Consider the following 24,612-nt stretch of genomic DNA (forward strand, 5'->3'; position numbering starts at 1 on the left):
ATCCATACGGTACCAAACCACACCAAATTGGTGCAATACCGTACGAGTACTTCGTTACGGTACCAAACCACACCAAAAGGAAACAATACCGTACGAGTACTTCGTTACGGTACCAAACCACACCAAAAGGGTACAATACCGTACGAGTACTTCGTTACGTTACCAAACCACACCAAAACGGTGCAAAACCGTACGAGTACATCCATACGGTACCAAACCAAACCAAAACGGTCCAATACCGTACGAGTACATCCGTATGAGTACGTCGTTACGGTACCAAACCACACCAAAAGGGTACAATACCGTACGAGTACTTCGTTACGGTACCAACCCACACCAAAACGGTGCAAAACCGTAAGAGTACATCCATACGGTACCAAACTACACCAAAACGGTGCAATACCGTACGAGTACTTTGTTACGGTACCAAACCACACCAAAAGGGTACAATACCGTACGAGTACTTCGTTACGGTACCAAACCACACCAAAACGGTGCAATACGGTACGAGTACATCCATACGGTACCAAACCACACCAAAACGGTGCAAAACCGTACGAGTACATCCATACGGTACCAAACCACACCAAAACGGTGCAATACCGTACGAGTACATCCATATGGTACCAAACCACACCAAAACGGTGCAATACCGTACGAGTACATTCTTTCGGTACCAAACTACACTAAAACGTTGCAATACCGTATGAGTACTTCGTTACGGTACCAAACCACACCAAATGGGTACAATACCGTACGAGTACTTCGTTACGGTACCAAACCACACCAAAAGGGTACAACACCGTACGAGTACTTCGTTACGGTACCAAACCACACCAAAAGGGTACAATACCGTTCGAGTACTTCGTTACGGTACCAAACCACACCAAAAGGGTACAATACCGTACGAGTACTTCGTTACGGTACCAAACCACACCAAAAGGGTACAATACCGTACGAGTACTTCGTTACGGTACCAAACCACACCAAAAGGGTACAATACCGTACGAGTACTTCGTTACGGTACCAAACCACACCAAAACGGTACAATACCGTACGAGTACTTCGTTACGGTACAAAACCACACCAAAAGGAAACAATACCGTACGAGTACTTCGTTACGGTACCAAACCACACCAAAATGGTACAATACCGTACGAGTACTTCGTTACGGTACCAAACCACACCAAAACGATGCAAAACCGTACGAGTACATCCATACGGTACCAAACCAAACCAAAATGGTGCAATACCGTACGAGTACATCCATACGGTACCATACTACACTAAAACGGTGCAATACCGTATGAGTACGTCGTTATGGTACCAAACCACACCAAAAGGGTACAATACCGTACGAGTACTTCGTTACGGTACCAACCCACACCAAAACGGTGCAAAACCGTATGAGTACATCCATACGGTACCAAACTACACAAAAACGGTGCAATACCGTAAGAGTACTTTGTTACGGTACCAAACCACACCAAAAGGGTACAATACCGTACGAGTACTTCGTTACGGTACCAAACCACACCAAAACGGTGCAAAACCGTACGAGTACATCCATACGGTACCAAACCACACCAAAACGGTGCAATACCGTACGAGTACATCCATACGGTACCAAACCACACCAAAACGGTGCAAAACCTTACGAGTACATCCATACGGTACCAAACCACACCAAAACGGTGCAATACCGTACGAGTACATTCATACGGTACTAAACTACACTAAAACGTTGCAATACCGTACGAGTACTTCGTTACGGTACCAAACCACACCAAAAGAGTACAATACCGTACGAGTACTTCGTTACGGTACCAAACCACACCAAAACGGTACAATACCGTACGAGTACATCCATACGGTACCAAACCACACCAAAACGGTGCAATACCGTACGAGTACTTTGTTACGGTACCAAACCACACCAAAAGGGTACAATACCGTACGAGTACTTCATTACGGTACGAAACCACACCAAAAAGGTGCAAAACCGTTCGAGTACATCCATACGGTACCAAACCACACAAAAACGGTGCAATACGGTACGAGTACATCCATACGGTACCAAACCACACCAAAACGGTGCAAAACCGTACGAGTACATCCATACGGTACCAAACCACACCAAAACGGTGCAATACCGTACGAGTACATCCATATAGTACCAAACCACACCAAAACGGTGCAATACCGTATGAGTACTTCGTTACGGTACCAAACCACACCAAAAGGGTACAATACCGTACGAGTACTTCGTTACGGTACCAAACCACACCAAAAGGGTACAATACCGTACGAGTACTTCGTTACGGTACCAAACCACACCAAAACGGTACAATACCGTTCGAGTACTTCGTTACGGTACCAAACCACACCAAAAGGGTACAATACCGTACGAGTACTTCGTTACGGTACCAAACCACACCAAAACGGTACAATACCATACGAGTACTTCGTTACGGTACAAAACCACACCAAAAGGAAACAATACCGTATGAGTACTTCGTTACGGTACCACACCACACCAAAATGGTACAATACCGTCCGAGTACTTCTTTACGGTACCAAACCACACCAAAACATTGCCAAACCGTACGAGTACATCCATACGGTACCAAACCAAACCAAAATGGTGCAATACCGTACGAGTACATCCGTACGGTACCATACTACACTAAAACGGTGCAATACCGTATGAGTACGTCGTTACGGTACAAAACCACCTCAAAAGGGTACAATATCGTACGAGTACTTCGTTACGGTACCAACCCACACCAAAACGGTGCAAAACCGTATGAGTACATCCATACGGTACCAAACTACACCAAAACGGTGCAATACCGTAAGAGTACTTTGTTACGGTACCAAACCACACCAAAAGGGTACAATACCGTACGAGTACTTCGTTACGGTACCAACCCACACCAAAACGGTGCAAAACCGTATGAGTACATCCATACGGTACCAAACTACACCAAAACGGTGCAATACCGTAAGAGTACTTTGTTACGGTACCAAACCACACCAAAAGGGTACAATACCGTACGAGTACTTCGTTACGGTACCAAACCACACCAAAACGGTACAATACCGTACGAGTACATCCATACGGTACCAAACCACACCAAAACGGTGCAATACCGTACGAGTACATCCATACGGTACCAAACTACACTAAAACGGTGCAATACCGTACGAGTACTTCGTTACGGTACCAAACCACCCCAAAAGGGTACAATACCGTACGAGTACTTCGTGACGGTACCAACCATCACCAAAACGGTGCAAAACCGTATGAGTACATCCATACGGTACCAAACTACACCAAAACGGTGCAATACCGTACGAGTACTTTGTTACGGTACCAAACCACACCAAAAGGGTACCATACCGTACGAGTACTTCGTTACGGTACCAAACCACACCAAAACTGTGCAAAACCGTACGAGTACATCCATACGGTACCAAACCACACCAAAACGGTGCAATACCGTACGAGTACATCCACACGGTACCAAACCACACCAAAACGGTCCAAAACCGTACGAGTACATCCATACGGTACCAAACCACACCAAAACGGTGCAATACCGTACGAGTACATCCATACGGTACCAAACCACACCAAAACGGTGCAATACCGTACGAGTACATTCATACGGTACCAAACTACACTAAAACGTTGCAATACCGTACGAGTACTTCGTTACGGTACCAAACCACACCAAAAGGGTACAATACCTTACGAGTACTTCATTACGGTACCAATCCACCCCAAAAGGGTACAATACCGTACGAGTACTTCGTTACGGTACCAAACCACCTTAAAATGGTACAATACCGTACGAGTACTTCGTTACGGTACCAAACCACACCACAACCGTACAATACCTTACGAGTACATCCATACGTTACCAAACCACACCAAAACGGTGCAATACCGTACGAGTACATCCATATAGTACCACACCTCACCAAAACGGTGTAAAATCGTACAAGCACATCCGTACGATACCAAACCACACCAAAACGGTGCAATACCATACGAGTACATCCATACGGTACCAAAATACCAAAACGTTACAATACCATACGAGTACTTCGTTACGGTTCCAAACCACACCAAAAGGGTACAATACCGTATGAGTACTTCGTTACGGTACCAAACCACACCAAAACGGTGCAATACCTACGAGAACTTCGTTACGGTACCAAACCACACCAAAACGGTGCAATACCGTACGAGTACTTCGTTACGGTACCAAACCAAACCAAACCAAAACGGTGCAATACCGTATGAGTACATCCATACAGTACCAAACCACACCAAATTGGGGCAATACCGTACGAGTACTTCATTATGGTACCAAACCACACCCAAAGGGTACAATAACGTACGAGTACTTCGTTACAGTACAAAACCACACCAAAACGGTGCAATACCGTACGAGTACATCCATACGGTACTAAACCACACCAACACGGTGCCATACCGTACAAGTACATCCAAACGGTACCAAACCAAACCACACCAAAACTGTGCAATACCGTAAGAGTACATCCATACAGTACCAAACCACACCAAAACGGTGTAAAACCGTACGAGTACATCCGTACAGTACCAAACCACACCAAAACGGTGCAATACCGTACGAGTACATCCATACGGTACCAAACCACACCAAAACGGTGCAATACCGTACGAGTACTTCGTTACTGTACCAAAGCACACCAAAACGGTGCAATACCGTACGAGTACTTTGTTACAGTACCAAACCACACCAAAACGGTGCAAAACCGTACGAGTACATCCATACTGTACCCAACCAAACCAAAACGGTGCAATATCGTACGAGTACATCCATACGGTACCAAACCACACCAAAACAGCGCAAAACCGTACGAGTACATCCATACGGTACCAAACCACACCAAAACGGTGCAATACCGTACGAGTACTTCGTTACGGTACCAAACCGCACAAAAACGGTGCAATACCGTGCGAGTACTTCGTTTCGGTACCAAACCACACAAAAACAGTACAATACCGTACGAGTACATCGTTACGGTACCAAACCAAACCAAAACGATGCAATACCGTACGAGTACATCCATACGGTACCAAACCACACCAAATTGGTGCAAAACCGTACGAGTACATCCATACGCTACCAAACCACACCAAAACGGTGCAATACCGTACGAGTACATCCATACGGTACCAAACCACACCAAAACGGTGCAAAACCGTACGAGTACATCCATACGGTACCAAACCACACCAAAACGGTGCAATACCGTAGAGTACATCCATACGGTACCAAACCGAACCAAACGGAGCAATACCGTAGGAGTACATCCATACGGTACCAAACCACACCAAAACGGTGCAATACCGTACGAGTACTTCGTTACGGTACCAAATCACCCCAAAAGGGTACAATACCATACGAGTACTTCGTTACGGTACCAAAGCAAAACAAAACGGTGCAATACCGTACGAGTACATCCATACGGTACCAAACCACACCAAATTGGTACAATACCGTACGAGTACTTCGTTACGGTACCAAGCCACACCAAAAGGATACAATACCGTACGAGTACTTCGTTACGGTACCAAACCACACCAAAACGGTACAATACCGTACGAGTACTTCGTTACGGTACCAAACCACACCAAAACGGTGCAAAACCGTACGAGTACATCCATACGGTACCAAACCAAACCAAAACGGTGCAATATCGTACGAGTACATCCATACGGTACCAAACTACACTAAAATGGTGCAATACCGTACGAGTACTTCGATACGGTACCAAAGCACACCAAAAGGGTACAATACCGTACGAGTACTTCGTTACGGTACCAAACCACACCAAAACGGTGCAAAACCGTACGAGTACATCCATACGGTAGAAAACTACACCAAAACGGTGCAATACCGTACGAGTACATCCATACGGTACCAAACTACACTAAAACGGTGCAATACCGTACGAGTACTTCGTTACGGTACCAAACCACACCAAAAGGGTACAATACCGTACGAGTACTTCGTTACGGTACGAAACCACACCAAAATGGTGCAAAACCGTACGAGTACATCCATACGGTACCAAACCAAACAAAAACGGTGCAATACCGTACGAGTACATCCATACGGCACCAAACTACACTAAAACGTTGCAAAACCGTACGAGTACTTCGTTACGGTACCAAACCACACCAAAAGGGTACAATACCGTACGAGTACTTCGTTACGGTACCAAACCACACAAAAACTGTGCAATACCGTGCGAGTACTTCGTTACGGTACCAAACCACACCAAAACGGTGCAAAACCGTACGAGTACATCCATACGGTACCAAACCAAACAAAAACGGTGCAATACCGTACGAGTACATCCATACGGCACCAAACTACACTAAAACGTTGCAATACCGTACGAGTACTTCGTTACGGTGCCAAACCACACCAAAAGGGTACAATACCGTACGAGTACTTCGTTACGGTACCAAACCACACAAAAACTGTGCAATACCGTGCGAGTACTTCGTTACGGTACCAAACCACACCAAAACGGTACAATACCGTACGAGTACATCGTTACGGTACCAAACCAAACAAAAACGATGCAATACCGTACGAGTACATCCATACGGTACCAAACCACACCGAAACGGTGCAATACCGTACGAGTACATCCATACGGTACCAAACCACACCAAAACGGTCCAATACCGTACGAGTACTCCGTTACGGTACCAAACCACACCAAAAGCGTACAATACCGTACGAGTACTTCGTTACGGTACCAAACCACACCAAAATGGTGCAAAACCGTACGAGTACATCCATACGGTACCAAACAACACCAAAACGGTGCAATACCTTACGAGTACATCCATACGGTACCAAACCAAACAAAAACGGTGCAATACAGTACGAGTACATCCATACGATACCAAACTACACTAAAACGTTGCAATACCGTACGAGTACTTCGTTACGGTACCAAACCACACCAAAAGGATACAATACCGTACGAGTACTTCGTTACGGTACCAAACCACACAAAAACGGTGCAATACCGTGCGAGTACTTCGTTACGGTACCAAACCACACCAAAACGGTACAATACCGTACGAGTACATCCATACGGTACCAAACCACACCGAAACGGTGCAATACCGTACGAGTACATCCATACGGTACCAAACCACACCGAAACGGTGCGAAACCGTACGAGTACATCCATACGGTACCAAACCAAACCTAAACGGTGCAATACCGTACGAGTACATCCATACGGTACCAAACCACACCAAAACGGTCCAATACCGTACGAGTACTTCGTTACGGTACCAAACCACCCCAAAAGGGTACAATACCGTACGAGTACTTCGTTACGGTACCAAACCACACCACAACGGTACAATACCTTACGAGTACATCCATACGGTACCAAACCACACCAAAACAGTGCGATACCGTACGAGTACTTCGTTACGGTACCAAACCACACCAAAACGGTGCAATACCATACGAGTACTTCGTTACGGTACCAAACCACTCCAAAATGGTACAATACCGTACGAGTACTTCGTTACGGTACCAAACCAAAACAAAACGGTGCAATACCGTACGAGTACATCCATACGGTACCAAACCACACCAAATTGGTGCAATACCGTACGAGTACTTCGTTACGGTACCAAACCACACCAAAAGGATACAATACCGTACGAGTACTTCGTTACAGTACCAAACCACACCAAAACGGTGCAAAACCGTAGGACTACATCCATACGGTACAAAACCAAACCAAAACGGTGCAATACCGTACGGGTACTTCGTTACGGTACCAAACCACACCAAAAGGAAACAATACCGTACGAGTACTTCGTTACGGTACCAAACCACACCAAAACGGTACAATACCGTACGAGTACTTCGTTACGGTACCAAACCACACCAAAACGGTGCAAAACCGTACGAGTACATCCATACGGTACCAAACGAAACCAAAATGGTGCAATACCGTACGAGTACTTCCATACGGTACCAAACTACACTAAAACGGTGCAATACCGTACGAGTACTTCGTTACGGTACCAAACCACACCAAAAGGGTACAATACCGTACGAGTACTTCGTTACGGAACCAAACCACACCAAAACGGCGCAAAACCGTACGAGTACATCCATACGGTACCAAACTACACCAAAACGGTGGAATACCGTACGAGTACTTCGTTACGGTACCAAACCACACCAAAAGGGTACAATACCGTACGAGTACTACGTTACGGTACGAAACCTCACCAAAACGGTGCAAAACCGTACGTGTACATCCAAACGGTACCAAACCACACCAAAACGGTGCAATACCATACAAGTAAATCCATACGGTACCATACCACACCAAAACGGTGCAAAATCGTACGAGTACATCGATACGGTACCAAACCACACCAAAACGGTGCAATACCGTACGAGTACATCCATGCGGTACCAAACCACACCAAAACGGTGCAATACCGTACGAGTACTTCGTTACGGTACCAAACCACACCAAAAGGGTACAATACCGTACGAGTACTTCGTTACGGTACCAAACCACACCACAACGGTACAATACCATACGAGTACATCCATACGGTACCAAACCACACCAAAACGGTGCAATACCGTACGAGTACTTCGTTACGGTACCAAACCACCCCACAACAGTACAATACCTTACGAGTACATCCATACGGTACCAAACCACACCAAAACAGTGCGATACCGTACAGGTACTTCGTTACGGTACCAAACCACACCAAAACGGTGCAATACCGTACGAGTACTTCGTTACGGTACCAAACCACACCAAAACGGTACAATACCGTACGAGTACTTCGTTACGGTACCCAACCAAACCAAAACGGTGCAATACCGTACGAGTACATCCATACGGTACCAAACCACACCAAATTGGTGCAATACCGTACGAGTACTTCGTTACGGTACCAAACCACACCAAAAGGGTCAGATACCGTACGAGTACTTCGTTACGGTACCAAACCACACCAAAACAGTGCAATACCGTACGAGTACATCCATACGGTACCAAACCAAACCAAAACGGTGCAATACCGTACGCGTACATCCATACGGTACCAAACCACACCAAAACGGTGCAAAACCGTACGAGTACATCCATACGCTACCAAACCACACCAAAACGGTGCAATACCGTACGAGTACATCCGTACGGTACCAAACCACACCAAAACGGTGCAATACCGTACGAGTACTTCGTTACGGTACCAAACCACACCAAAAGGGTACAATACCGTACGAGTACTTCGTTACGGTACCAAACCACACCAAAACGGTGCAAAACCGTACGAGTACATCCATACGGTACCAAACCACACCAAAACGGTGCAATACCGTACGAGTACATCCATACGGTACCAAACCAAACCCAAACGGTGCAATGCCGTACGAGTACATCCATACGGTACAAAACCACACCAAAACGGTGCAATACCGTACGAGTACTTTGTTATAGAACCACACCAAAACGGTGCAATACCGTACGAGTACTTCGTTACGGTACCAAACCACCTTAAAATGGTACAATACCGTACGAGTACTTCGTTACGGTACCAAACCACACCAAAAGGAAACAATACCGTACGAGTACTTCGTTACGGTACCAAACCACACCAAAACGGTACAATACCGTACGAGTACTTCGTTACGGTACCCAACCAAACCAAAACGGTGCAATACCGTACGAGTACATCCATACGGTACCAAACCACACCAAATTGGTGCAATACCGTACGAGTACTTCGTTACGGTACCAAACCACACCAAAGGGATACAATACCGTACGAGTACTTCGTTACAGTACCAAACCACACCAAAACGGTGCAAAACCGTAGGACTACATCCATACGGTACAAAACCATACCAAAACGGTGCAATACCGTACGAGTACTTCGTTACGGTACCAAACCACACCAAAAGGAAACAATACCGTACGAGTACTTCGTTACGGTACCAAACCACACCAAAACGGTACAATACCGTACGAGTACTTCGTTACGGTACCAAACCACACCAAAACGGTGCAAAACCGTACGAGTACATCCATACGGTACCAAACCAAACCAAAATGGTGCAATACCGTACGAGTACTTCCATGCGGTACCAAACTACACTAAAACGGTGCAATACCGTACGAGTACTTCGTTACGGTACCAAACCACACCAAAAGGGTACAATACCGTACGAGTACTTCGTTACGGAACCAAACCACACCAAAACGGCGCAAAACCGTACGAGTACATCCATACGGTACCAAACTACACCAAAACGGTGGAATACCGTACGAGTACTTCGTTACGGTACCAAACCACACCAAAAGGGTACAATACCGTACGAGTACTACGTTACGGTACGAAACCACACCAAAACGGTGCAAAACCGTACGTGTACAGCCAAACGGTACCAAACCACACCAAAACGGTGCAATACCATCCGAGTACATCCATACGGTACCATACCACACCAAAACGGTTCAAAACCGTACGAGTACATCGATACGGTACCAAACCACACCAAAACGGTGCAATACCGTACGAGTACATCCATGCGGTACCAAACCACACCAAAACGGTGCAATACCGTACGAGTACTTCGTTACGGTACCAAACCACACCAAAAGGGTACAATACCATACGAGTACTTCGTTACGGTACCAAACCACACCACAACGGTACAATACCATACGAGTACATCCATACGGTACCAAACCACACCAAAACGGTGCAATACCGTACGAGTACTTCGTTACGGTACCAAACCACACCAAAACGGTGCAATACCGGACGAGTACTTCGTTACGGTACAAAACCACCCCACAACAGTACAATACCTTACGAGTACATCCATACGGTACCAAACCACACCAAAACAGTGCGATACCGTACAAGTACTTCGTTACGGTACCAAACCACACCAAAACGGTGCAATACCGTACGAGTACTTCGTTACGGTACCAAACCACACCAAAACAGTACAATACCGTACGAGTACTTCGTTACGGTACCCAACCAAACCAAAACGGTGCAATACCATACGAGTACATCCATACGGTACCAAACCACATCAAATTGGTGCAATACCGTACGAGTACTTCGTTACGGTACCAAACCACACCAAAAGGGTCAGATACCGTACGAGTACTTCGTTACGGTACCAAACCACACCAAAACAGTGCAATACCGTACGAGTACATCCATACGGTACCAAACCAAACCAAAATGGTGCAATACCGTACGAGTACTTCCATACGGTACCAAACTACACTAAAACGGTGCAATACCGTACGAGTACTTCGTTACGGTACCAAACCACACCAAAAGGGTACAATACCGTACGAGTACTTCGTTACGGAACCAAACCACACCAAAACGGCGCAAAACCGTACGAGTACATCCATACGGTACCAAACTACACCAAAACGGTGGAATACCGTACGAGTACTTCGTTACGGTACCAAACCACACCAAAAGGGTACAATACCGTACGAGTACTACGTTACGGTACGAAACCACACCAAAACGGTGCAAAACCGTACGTGTACATCCAAACGGTACCAAACCACACCAAAACGGTGCAATACCATACGAGTACATCCATACGGTACCATACCACACCAAAACGGTGCAAAACCGTACGAGTACATCGATACGGTACCAAACCACACCAAAACGGTGCAATACCGTACGAGTACATCCATGCGGTACCAAACCACACCAAAACGGTGCAATACCGTACGAGTACTTCGTTACGGTACCAAACCACACCAAAAGGGTACAATACCATACAAGTACTTCGTTACGGTACCAAACCACACCACAACGGTACAATACCATACGAGTACATCCATACGGTGCCAAACCACACCAAAACGGTGCAATACCGTACGAGTACTTCGTTACGGTACCCAACCAAACCAAAACGGTGCAATACCGTACGAGTACATCCATACGGTACCAAACCACACCAAATTGGTGCAATACCGTACGAGTACTTCGTTACGCTACCAAACCACACCAAAAGGGTCAGATACCGTACGAGTACTTCGTTACGGTACCAAACCACACCAAAACAGTGCAATACCGTACGAGTACATCCATACGGTACCAAACCAAACCAAAACGGTGCAATACCGTACGAGTACATCCATACGGTACCAAACCACACCAAAACGGTGCAAAACCGTACGAGTACATCCATACGCTACCAAACCACACCAAAACGGTGCAATACCGTACGACTACATCCGTACGGTACCAAACCACACCAAAACGGTGCAATACCGTACGAGTACTTCGTTACGGTACCAAACCACACCAAAAGGGTACAATACCGTACGAGTACTTCGTTACGGTACCAAACCGCACCAAATTGGAGCAATACCGTACGAGTACTTCGTTACGGTACCAAACCACACCAAAAGGATACAATACCGTACGAGTACTTCGTTACGGTACCAAACCACACCAAAACGGTGCAAAACCGTACGAGTACATCCATACGGTACAAAACCAAACCAAAACGGTGCAATACCGTACGAGTACATCCATACGGTACCAAACTACACTAAAACGGTGCAATACCGTACGAGTACTTCGTTACGGTACCAAACCACACCAAAAGGGTACAATACCGTACGAGTACTTCGTTACGGTACCAAACCACACCAAAATGGTGCAAAACCGTACGAGTACATCCATACGTTACCAAACCACACCAAAACGGTGCAATACCGTACGAGTACTTCGTTACGGTACCAAACCACACAAAAACGGTGCAATACCGTGCGAGTACTTCGTTACGGTACAAAACCAAACCAAAACGATGCAATACCGTACGAGTACATCCATACGGTACCAAACCACACCAAATTGGTGCAAAACCGTATGAGTACATCCATACGCTACCAAACCACACCAAAACGGTGGAATACCGTACAAGTACATTCATACGGTACCAAACCACACCAAAACGATGCAATACCGTACGAGTACTTCGTTACGGTACCAAACCACACCAAAATGGTACAATACCGTACGAGTACTTCGTTACGCTACCAAACCACACCAAAACGGTGCAAAACCGAACGAGTACATCCATACGGTACCAAATCACACCGAAACGGTGCAATACCGTACGAGTACATCCATACAGTACCAAACCACACCAAATTGGGGCAATACCGTACATGTACTTCGTTACGGTAGCAAACCACACCAAAAGGGTACAATACCGTACGAGTACTTCGCTACAGTACAAAACCACACCAAAACGGTGCAATACCGTACGAGTACATCCATACGGTACTAAACCAAACAAAAACGGTGCAATACCGTACGAGTACATCCAAACGGTACCAAACCAAACCACACCAAAACTGTGCAATACCGTACGAGTATATCCATACAGTACCAAACCACACCAAAACGATGTAAAACCGTACAAGTACATCCGTACAGTACCAAACCACACCAAAACGGTGCAATACCGTACGAGTACATCCATACGGTACCAAACCACACCAAAACGGTGCAATACCGTATGAGTACTTCGTTACTGTACCAAACCACACCAAAACGGTGCAAAACCGTACGAGTACATCCATACTGTACCCAACCAAACCAAAACGGTGCAATACCGTACGAGTACATCCATACGGTACCAAACCACACCAAAACGGTGCAATACCGTACGAGTACTTCGTTACGGTACCAAACCACACCAAAATGGTACAATACCGAACGAGTACTTCGTTACGGTACCAAACCAAAACACAACGGTGCAATACCGTACGAGTACATCCATACGGTACCAAACCACACCAAATTGGAGCAATACCGTACGAGTACTTCGTTACGGTACCAAACCACACCAAAAGGATACAATACCGTACGAGTACTTCGTTACGGTATCAAACCACACCAAAACGGTGCAAAACCGTACGAGTAGATCCATACGGTACAAAATCAAACCAAAACGGTGCAATACCGTACGAGTACATCCATACGGTACCAAACTACACAAAAACGGTGCAATACCGTACGAGTACTTCGTTACGGTACCAAACCACACCAAAAGGGTACAATACCGTACGAGTACTTCGTTACGGTACCAAACCACACCAAAATGGTGCAAAACCGTACGAGTACATCCATACGTTACCAAACCAAATCCAAAACGGTGCAATACCGTACGAGTACTTCGTTACGGTACCAAACCACACAAAAATGGTGCAATACCGTGCGAGTACTTCGTTACGGTACCTAACCACACCAAAACGGTACAATACCGTACGAGTACATCGTTACGGTACAAAACCAAACCAAAACGATGCAATACCGTACGAGTACATCCATACGGTACCAAACCACACCAAATTGGTGCAAAACCATATGAGTACATCCATACGCTACCAAACCACACCAAAACGGTGCAATACCGTACGAGTACTTTCATACGGTACCAAACTACACCAAAACGATGCAATACCGTACGAGTACTTCGTTACGGTACCAAACCACACCAAAATGGTACAATACCGTACGAGTACTTCGTTACGCTACCAAACCACACCAAAATGGTGCAAAACCGAATGAGTACATCCATACGGTACCAAATCACACCGAAACGGTGCAATACCGTACGAGTACATCCATACGGTACCAAACCACACAAATTTGGGGCAATACCGTACATGTACTTCGTTACGGTACCAAACCACACCAAAAGGGTACAATACCGTACGAGTACTTCGCTACAGTACAAAACCACCCCAAAACGGTGCAATACCGTACGAGTACATCCATACGGTACTAAACCAAACCAAAACGGTGCAATACCGTACGAGTACATTCAAACGGTACCAAACCAAACCACACAAAAACTGTGCAATACAGTACGAGTATATCCATACAGTACCAAACCACACCAAAACGATGTAAAACCGTACAAGTACATCCGTACAGTACCAAACCACACCAAAACGGTGCAATACCGTACGAGTACATCCATACGGTACCAAACCACACCAAAACGGTGCAATACCGTATGAGTACTTCGTTACTGTACCAAACCACACCAAAACGGTACAATACCGTACGAGTACTTCGTTACGGTACCAAACCACACCAAAACAGTGCAAAACCGTATGAGTACATCCATACTGTACCCAACCAAACCAAAACGGTGCAATACCGTACGAGTACATCCATACGGTACCAAACCACACCAAAACGGTGCAATACCGTACGAGTACTTCGTTACGGTACCAAACCACACCAAAATGGTACAATACCGTACGAGTACTTCGTTACGGTACCAAACCAAAACACAACGGTGCAATACCGTACGAGTACATCCATACGGTACCAAACCACACCAAATTTGAGCAATACCGTACGAGTACTTCGTTACGGTACCAAACCACACCAAAAGGATACAATACCGTACGAGTACTTCGTTACGGTACAAAACCAAACCAAAACGGTGCAATACCGTACGAGTACATCCATACGGTACCAAACTACACTAAAACGGTGCAATACCGTACGAGTACTTCGTTACGGTACCAAACCACACCAAAAGGGTACAATACTGTACGAGTACTTCGTTACGGTACCAAACCACACCAAAATGGTGCAAAACCGTACGAGTACATCCATACGTTACCAAACCACACCAAAACGGTGCAATACCGTACGAGTACTTCGTTACGGTACCAAACCACACAAAAACGGTGCAATACCGTGCGAGTACTTCGTTACGGTACCTAACCACACCAAAACGGTACAATACCGTACGAGTACATCGTTACGGTACAAAACCAAACCAAAACGATGCAATACCGTACGAGTACATCCATACGGTACCAAACCACACCAAATTGGTGCAAAACCGTATGAGTACATCCATACGCTACCAAACCAACAACAAAACGGTGCAATACCGTACGAGTACTTTCATACGGTACCAAACTACACCAAAACGATGCAATACCGTACGAGTACTTCGTTACGGTACCAAACCACACCAAAATGGTACAATACCGTACGAGTACTTCGTTACGCTACCAAACCACACCAAAACGGTGCAAAACCGAATGAGTACATCCATACGGTACCAAATCACACCGAAACGGTGCAATACCGTACGAGTACAGCCATACGGTACCAAACCACACCAAATTGGGGCAATACCGTACATGTACTTCGTTACGGTACCAAACCACACCAAAAGGGTACAATACCGTACGAGTACTTCGCTACAGTACAAAACCACCCCAAAACGGTGCAATACCGTACGAGTACATCCATACAGTACTAAACCAAACCAAAACGGTGCAATACCGTACGAGTACATCCAAACGGTACCAAACCAAACCGCACCAAAACTGTGCAATACCGTACGAGTATATCCATACAGTACCAAACCACACCAAAACGATGTAAAACCGTACAAGTACATCCGTACAGTACCAAACCACACCAAAACGGTGCAATACCATACGAGTACATCCATACGGTACCAAACCACACCAAAACGGTGCAACACCGTATGAGTACTTCGTTACTGTACCAAACCACACCAAAACGGTACAATACCGTACGAGTACTTCGTTACGGTACCAAACCACACCAAAACAGTGCAAAACCGTACGAGTACATCCATACTGTACCCAACCAAACCAAAACGGTGCAATACCGTACGAGTACATCCATACGGTACCAAACCACACCAAAACGGTGCAATACCGTACGAGTACTTCGTTACGGTACCAAACCACACCAAAATGGTACAATACCGTACGAGTACTTCGTTACGGTACCAAACCAAAACACAACGGTGCAATACCGTACGAGTACATCCATACGGTACCAAACCACACCAAATTTGAGCAATACCGTACGAGTACTTCGTTACGGTACCTAACCACACCAAAACGGTACAATACCGTACGAGTACATCGTTACAGTACAAAACCAAACCAAAATGATGCAATACCGTACGAGTACATCCATACGGTACCAAACCACACCAAAACGGTGCAATACCGTACGAGTACATCCATACGGTATGAAACCACACCAAAACGGTGCAATACCGTACGAGTACTTTGTTACGGTACCAAACCACACCAAAATGGTACAATACCGTACGAGTACTTCGTTACGGTACCAAACCAAAACACAACGGTGCAATACCGTACGAGTACATCCATACGGTACCAAACCACACCAAATTGGAGTAATACCGTACGAGTACTTCGTTACGGTACGAAACCACACCAAAAGGATACAATACCGTACGAGTACTTCGTTACGGTACCAAACCACACCAAAACGGTGCAAAACCGTACGAGTACATCCATACTGTACCCAACCAAACCAAAACGGTGCAATACCGTACGAGTACTTCGTTACGGTACCAAACCACACCAAAATGGTACAATACCGTACGAGTACTTCGTTACGGTACAAAACCAAAACACAACGGGGCAATACCGTACGAGTACATCCATACGGTACCAAACCACACCAAATTGGAGCAATACCGTACGAGTACTTCGTTACGGTACCAAACCACACCAAAAGGATACAATACTGTACGAGTACTTCGTTACGGTACCAAACCACACCTAAACGGTGCAAAACCGTACGAGTAGATCCATACGGTACAAAACCAAACCAAAATGGTGCAATACCGTACGAGTACATCCATACGGTACCAAACTACACTAAAACGGTGCAATACCGTACGAGTACTTCGTTACGGTACAAAACCACACCAAAAGGGTACAATACCGTACGAGTACTTCGTTACGGTACCAAACCACACCAAAATGGTGCAAAACCGTACGAGTACATCCATACGTTACCAAACCACATCAAAACGGTGCAATACCGTACGAGTACTTCGTTACGGTACCAAACCACACAAAAACGGTGCAATACCGTGCGAGTACTTCGTTACGGTTCCTAACCACACCAAAACGGTACAATACCGTACGAGTACATCGTTACGGTACAAAACCAAACCAAAACGATGCAATACCGTACGAGTACATCCATACGCTACCAAACCACACCAAAACGGTGCAATACCGTACGAGTACTTTCATACAGTACCAAACCACACCAAAACGATGCAATACCGTACGAGTACTTCGTTACGGTACCAAACCACACCAAAATGGTACAATACCGTACGAGTACTTCGTTACGCTACCAAACCACACCAAAACGGTGCAAAACCGAACGAGTACATCCATACGGTACCAAACCACACCAAATTGGGGCAATACCGTACATGTACTTCGTTACGGTATCAAACCACACCAAAACGGTGCAATACCGTACGAGTACATCCATACGGTACCAAACCACACCAAATTGGGGCAATACCGTACATGTACTTCGTTACGGTACCAAACCACACCAAAAGGGTACAATACCGTACGAGTACTTCGCTACAGTACAAAACCACACGAAAACGGTGCAATACCGTACGAGTACATCCATACGGTACTAAACCAAACCAAAACGGTGCAATACTGTACGAGTACATCCTAACGGTACCAAACCAAACCACACCAAAACTGTGCAATACCGTACGAGTATATCCATACAGTACCAAACCACACCAAAACGATGTAAAACCGTACAACTACATCCGTACAGTACCAAACCACACAAAAACGGTTCAATACCGTATGAGTACTTCGTTACTGTACCAAACCACACCAAAACGGTACAATACCGTACGAGTACTTCGTTACGGTACCAAACCACACCAAAACGGTGCAAAACCGTACGAGTACATCCATACTGTACCCAACCAAACCAAAACGGTGCAATACCGTACGAGTACATCCATACGGTACCAAACCACACCAAAACGGTGCAATACCGTACGAGTACTTCGTTACGGTACCAAACCACACCAAAATGGTACAATACCGTACGAGTACTTCGTTACGGTACCAAACCAAAACACAACGGTGCAATACCGTACGAGTACATCCATACGGTACCAAACCACACCAAATTTGAGCAATACCGTACGAGTACTTCGTTACGGTACCAAACCACACCAAAAGGATACAATACCGTACGAGTACTTCGTTACGGTACCAAACCACACCAAAACGGTGCAAAACCGTACGAGTACATCCATACGGTACAAAACCAAACCCAAACGGTGCAATACCGTACGAGTACATCCATACGGTACCAAACTACACTAAAACGGTGCAATACCGTACGAGTACTTCGTTACGGTACCAAACCACACCAAAAGGGTACAATACCGTACGAGTACTTCGTTACGGTACCAAACCACACCAAAATGGTGCAAAACCGTACGAGTACATCCATACGTTACCAAACCACACCAAAACGGTGCAATACCGTACGAGTACTTCGTTACGATACCAAACCACACAAAAACGGTGCAATACCGTGCGAGTACTTCGTTACGGTACCTAACCACACCAAAACGGTACAATACCGTACGAGTACATCGTTACGGTACAAAACCAAAACCAAAACGATGCAATACCGTACGAGTACATCCATACGGTACCAAACCACACCAAATTGGTGCAAAACCGTATGAGTAGATCCATACGCTACCAAACCACACCAAAACGGTGCAATACCGTACGAGTACATTCATACGGTACCAAACCACACCAAAACGATGCAATACCGTACGAGTACTTCGTTACGGTACCAAACCACACCAAAAGGGTACAATACCGTACGAGTACTTCGTTACGGTACCAAACCACACCAAAATGGTGCAAAACCGTACGAGTACATCCATACGTTACCAAACCACACCAAAACGGTGCAATACCGTACGAGTACTTCGTTACGGTACCAAACCACACAAAAACGGTGCAATACCGTGCGAGTACTTCGTTACGGTACCTAACCACACCAAAACGGTACAATACCGTAAGAGTACATCGTTACGGTACAAAACCAAACCAAAACGATGCAATACCGTACGAGTACATCCATACGGTACCAAACCACACCAAATTGGTGCAAAACCATATGAGTACATCCATACGCTACCAAACCACACCAAAACGGTGCAATACCGTACGAGTACTTTCATACGGTACCAAACTACACCAAAACGATGCAATACCGTACGAGTACTTCGTTACGGTACCAAACCACACCAAAATGGTACAATACCGTACGAGTACTTCGTTACGCTACCAAACCACACCAAAATGGTGCAAAACCGAATGAGTACATCCATACGGTACCAAATCACACCGAAACGGTGCAATACCGTACGAGTACATCCATACGGTACCAAACCACACCAAATTGGGGCAATACCGTACATGTACTTCGTTACGGTACCAAACCACACCAAAAGGGTACAATACCGTACGAGTACTTCGCTACAGTACAAAACCACCCCAAAACGGTGCAATACCGTACGAGTACATCCATACGGTACTAAACCAAACCAAAACGGTGCAATACCGTACGAGTACATCCAAACGGTACCAAACCAAACCACACCAAAACTGTGCAATACCGTACGAGTATATCCATACAGTACCAAACCACACCAAAACGATGTAAAACCGTACAAGTACATCCGTACAGTACCAAACCACACCAAAACGGTGCAATACCGTACGAGTACATCCATACGGTACCAAACCACACCAAAACGGTGCAATACCGTATGAGTACTTCGTTACTGTACCAAACCACACCAAAACGGTACAATACCGTACGAGTACTTCGTTACGGTACCAAACCACACCAAAACAGTGCAAAACCGTATGAGTACATCCATACTGTACCCAACCAAACCAAAACGGTGCAATACCGTACGAGTACATCCATACGGTACCAAACCACACCAAAACGGTGCAATACCGTACGAGTACTTCGTTACGGTACCAAACCACACCAAAATGGTACAATACCGTACGAGTACTTCGTTACGGTACCAAACCAAAACACAACGGTGCAATACCGTACGAGTACATCCATACGGTACCAAACCACACCAAATTTGAGCAATACCGTACGAGTACTTCGTTACGGTACCAAACCACACCAAAAGGATACAATACCGTACGAGTACTTCGTTACGGTACAAAACCAAACCAAAACGGTGCAATACCGTACGAGTACATCCATACGGTACCAAACTACACTAAAACGGTGCAATACCGTACGAGTACTTCGTTACGGTACCAAACCACACCAAAAGGGTACAATACTGTACGAGTACTTCGTTACGGTACCAAACCACACCAAAATGGTGCAAAACCGTACGAGTACATCCATACGTTACCAAACCACACCAAATCGGTGCAATACCGTACGAGTACTTCGTTACGGTACCAAACCACACAAAAACGGTGCAATACCGTGCGAGTACTTCGTTACGGTACCTAACCACACCAAAACGGTACAATACCGTACGAGTACATCGTTACGGTACAAAACCAAACCAAAACGATGCAATACCGTACGAGTACATCCATACGGTACCAAACCACACCAAATTGGTGCAAAACCGTATGAGTACATCCATACGCTACCAAACCAACAACAAAACGGTGCAATACCGTACGAGTACTTTCATACGGTACCAAACTACACCAAAACGATGCAATACCGTACGAGTACTTCGTTACGGTACCAAACCACACCAAAATGGTACAATACCGTACGAGTACTTCGTTACGCTACCAAACCACACCAAAACGGTGCAAAACCGAATGAGTACATCCATACGGTACCAAATCACACCGAAACGGTGCAATACCGTACGAGTACAGCCATACGGTACCAAACCACACCAAATTGGGGCAATACCGTACATGTACTTCGTTACGGTACCAAACCACACCAAAAGGGTACAATACCGTACGAGTACTTCGCTACAGTACAAAACCACCCCAAAACGGTGCAATACCGTACGAGTACATCCATACAGTACTAAACCAAACCAAAACGGTGCAATACCGTACGAGTACATCCAAACGGTACCAAACCAAACCGCACCAAAACTGTGCAATACCGTACGAGTATATCCATACAGTACCAAACCACACCAAAACGATGTAAAACCGTACAAGTACATCCGTACAGTACCAAACCACACCAAAACGGTGCAATACCATACGAGTACATCCATACGGTACCAAACCACACCAAAACGGTGCAACACCGTATGAGTACTTCGTTACTGTACCAAACCACACCAAAACGGTACAATACCGTACGAGTACTTCGTTACGGTACCAAACCACACCAAAACAGTGCAAAACCGTACGAGTACATCCATACTGTACCCAACCAAACCAAAACGGTGCAATACCGTACGAGTACATCCATACGGTACCAAACCACACCAAAACGGTGCAATACCGTACGAGTACTTCGTTACGGTACCAAACCACACCAAAATGGTACAATACCGTACGAGTACTTCGTTACGGTACCAAACCAAAACACAACGGTGCAATACCGTACGAGTACATCCATACGGTACCAAACCACACCAAATTTGAGCAATACCGTACGAGTACTTCGTTACGGTACCTAACCACACCAAAACGGTACAATACCGTACGAGTACATCGTTACAGTACAAAACCAAACCAAAATGATGCAATACCGTACGAGTACATCCATACGGTACCAAACCACACCAAAACGGTGCAATACCGTACGAGTACATCCATACGGTACGAAACCACACCAAAACGGTGCAATACCGTACGAGTACTTTGTTACGGTACCAAACCACACCAAAATGGTACAATACCGTACGAGTACTTCGTTACGGTACCAAACCAAAACACAACGGTGCAATACCGTACGAGTACATCCATACGGTACCAAACCACACCAAATTGGAGCAATACCGTACGAGTACTTCGTTACGGTACGAAACCACACCAAAAGGATACAATACCGTACGAGTACTTCGTTACGGTACCAAACCACACCAAAACGGTGCAAAACCGTACGAGTACATCCATACTGTACCCAACCAAACCAAAACGGTGCAATACCGTACGAGTACTTCGTTACGGTACCAAACCACACCAAAATGGTACAATACCGTACGAGTACTTCGTTACGGTACAAAACCAAAACACAACGGGGCAATACCGTACGAGTACATCCATACGGTACCAAACCACACCAAATTGGAGCAATACCGTACGAGTACTTCGTTACGGTACCAAACCACACCAAAAGGATACAATACCGTACGAGTACTTCGTTACGGTACCAAACCACACCTAAACGGTGCAAAACCGTACGAGTAGATCCATACGGTACAAAACCAAACCAAAATGGTGCAATACCGTACGAGTACATCCATACGGTACCAAACTACACTAAAACGGTGCAATACCGTACGAGTACTTCGTTACGGTACAAAACCACACCAAAAGGGTACAATACCGTACGAGTACTTCGTTACGGTACCAAACCACACCAAAATGGTGCAAAACCGTACGAGTACATCCATACGTTACCAAACCACATCAAAACGGTGCAATACCGTACGAGTACTTCGTTACGGTACCAAACCACACAAAAACGGTGCAATACCGTGCGAGTACTTCGTTACGGTTCCTAACCACACCAAAACGGTACAATACCGTACGAGTACATCGTTACGGTACAAAACCAAACCAAAACGATGCAATACCGTACGAGTACATCCATACGCTACCAAACCACACCAAAACGGTGCAATACCGTACGAGTACTTTCATACAGTACCAAACCACACCAAAACGATGCAATACCGTACGAGTACTTCGTTACGGTACCAAACCACACCAAAATGGTACAATACCGTACGAGTACTTCGTTACGCTACCAAACCACACCAAAACGGTGCAAAACCGAACGAGTACATCCATACGGTACCAAACCACACCAAATTGGGGCAATACCGTACATGTACTTCGTTACGGTATCAAACCACACCAAAACGGTGCAATACCGTACGAGTACATCCATACGGTACCAAACCACACCAAATTGGGGCAATACCGTACATGTACTTCGTTACGGTACCAAACCACACCAAAAGGGTACAATACCGTACGAGTACTTCGCTACAGTACAAAACCACACGAAAACGGTGCAATACCGTACGAGTACATCCATACGGTACTAAACCAAACCAAAACGGTGCAATACTGTACGAGTACATCCTAACGGTACCAAACCAAACCACACCAAAACTGTGCAATACCGTACGAGTATATCCATACAGTACCAAACCACACCAAAACGATGTAAAACCGTACAACTACATCCGTACAGTACCAAACCACACAAAAACGGTTCAATACCGTATGAGTACTTCGTTACTGTACCAAACCACACCAAAACGGTACAATACCGTACGAGTACTTCGTTACGGTACCAAACCACACCAAAACGGTGCAAAACCGTACGAGTACATCCATACT

The sequence above is a fragment of the Rhododendron vialii genome, chromosome 6a, assembly GCF_030253575.1.
Source record: "Rhododendron vialii isolate Sample 1 chromosome 6a, ASM3025357v1".
NCBI classification, from domain to species: Eukaryota; Viridiplantae; Streptophyta; class Magnoliopsida; order Ericales; family Ericaceae; genus Rhododendron; species Rhododendron vialii.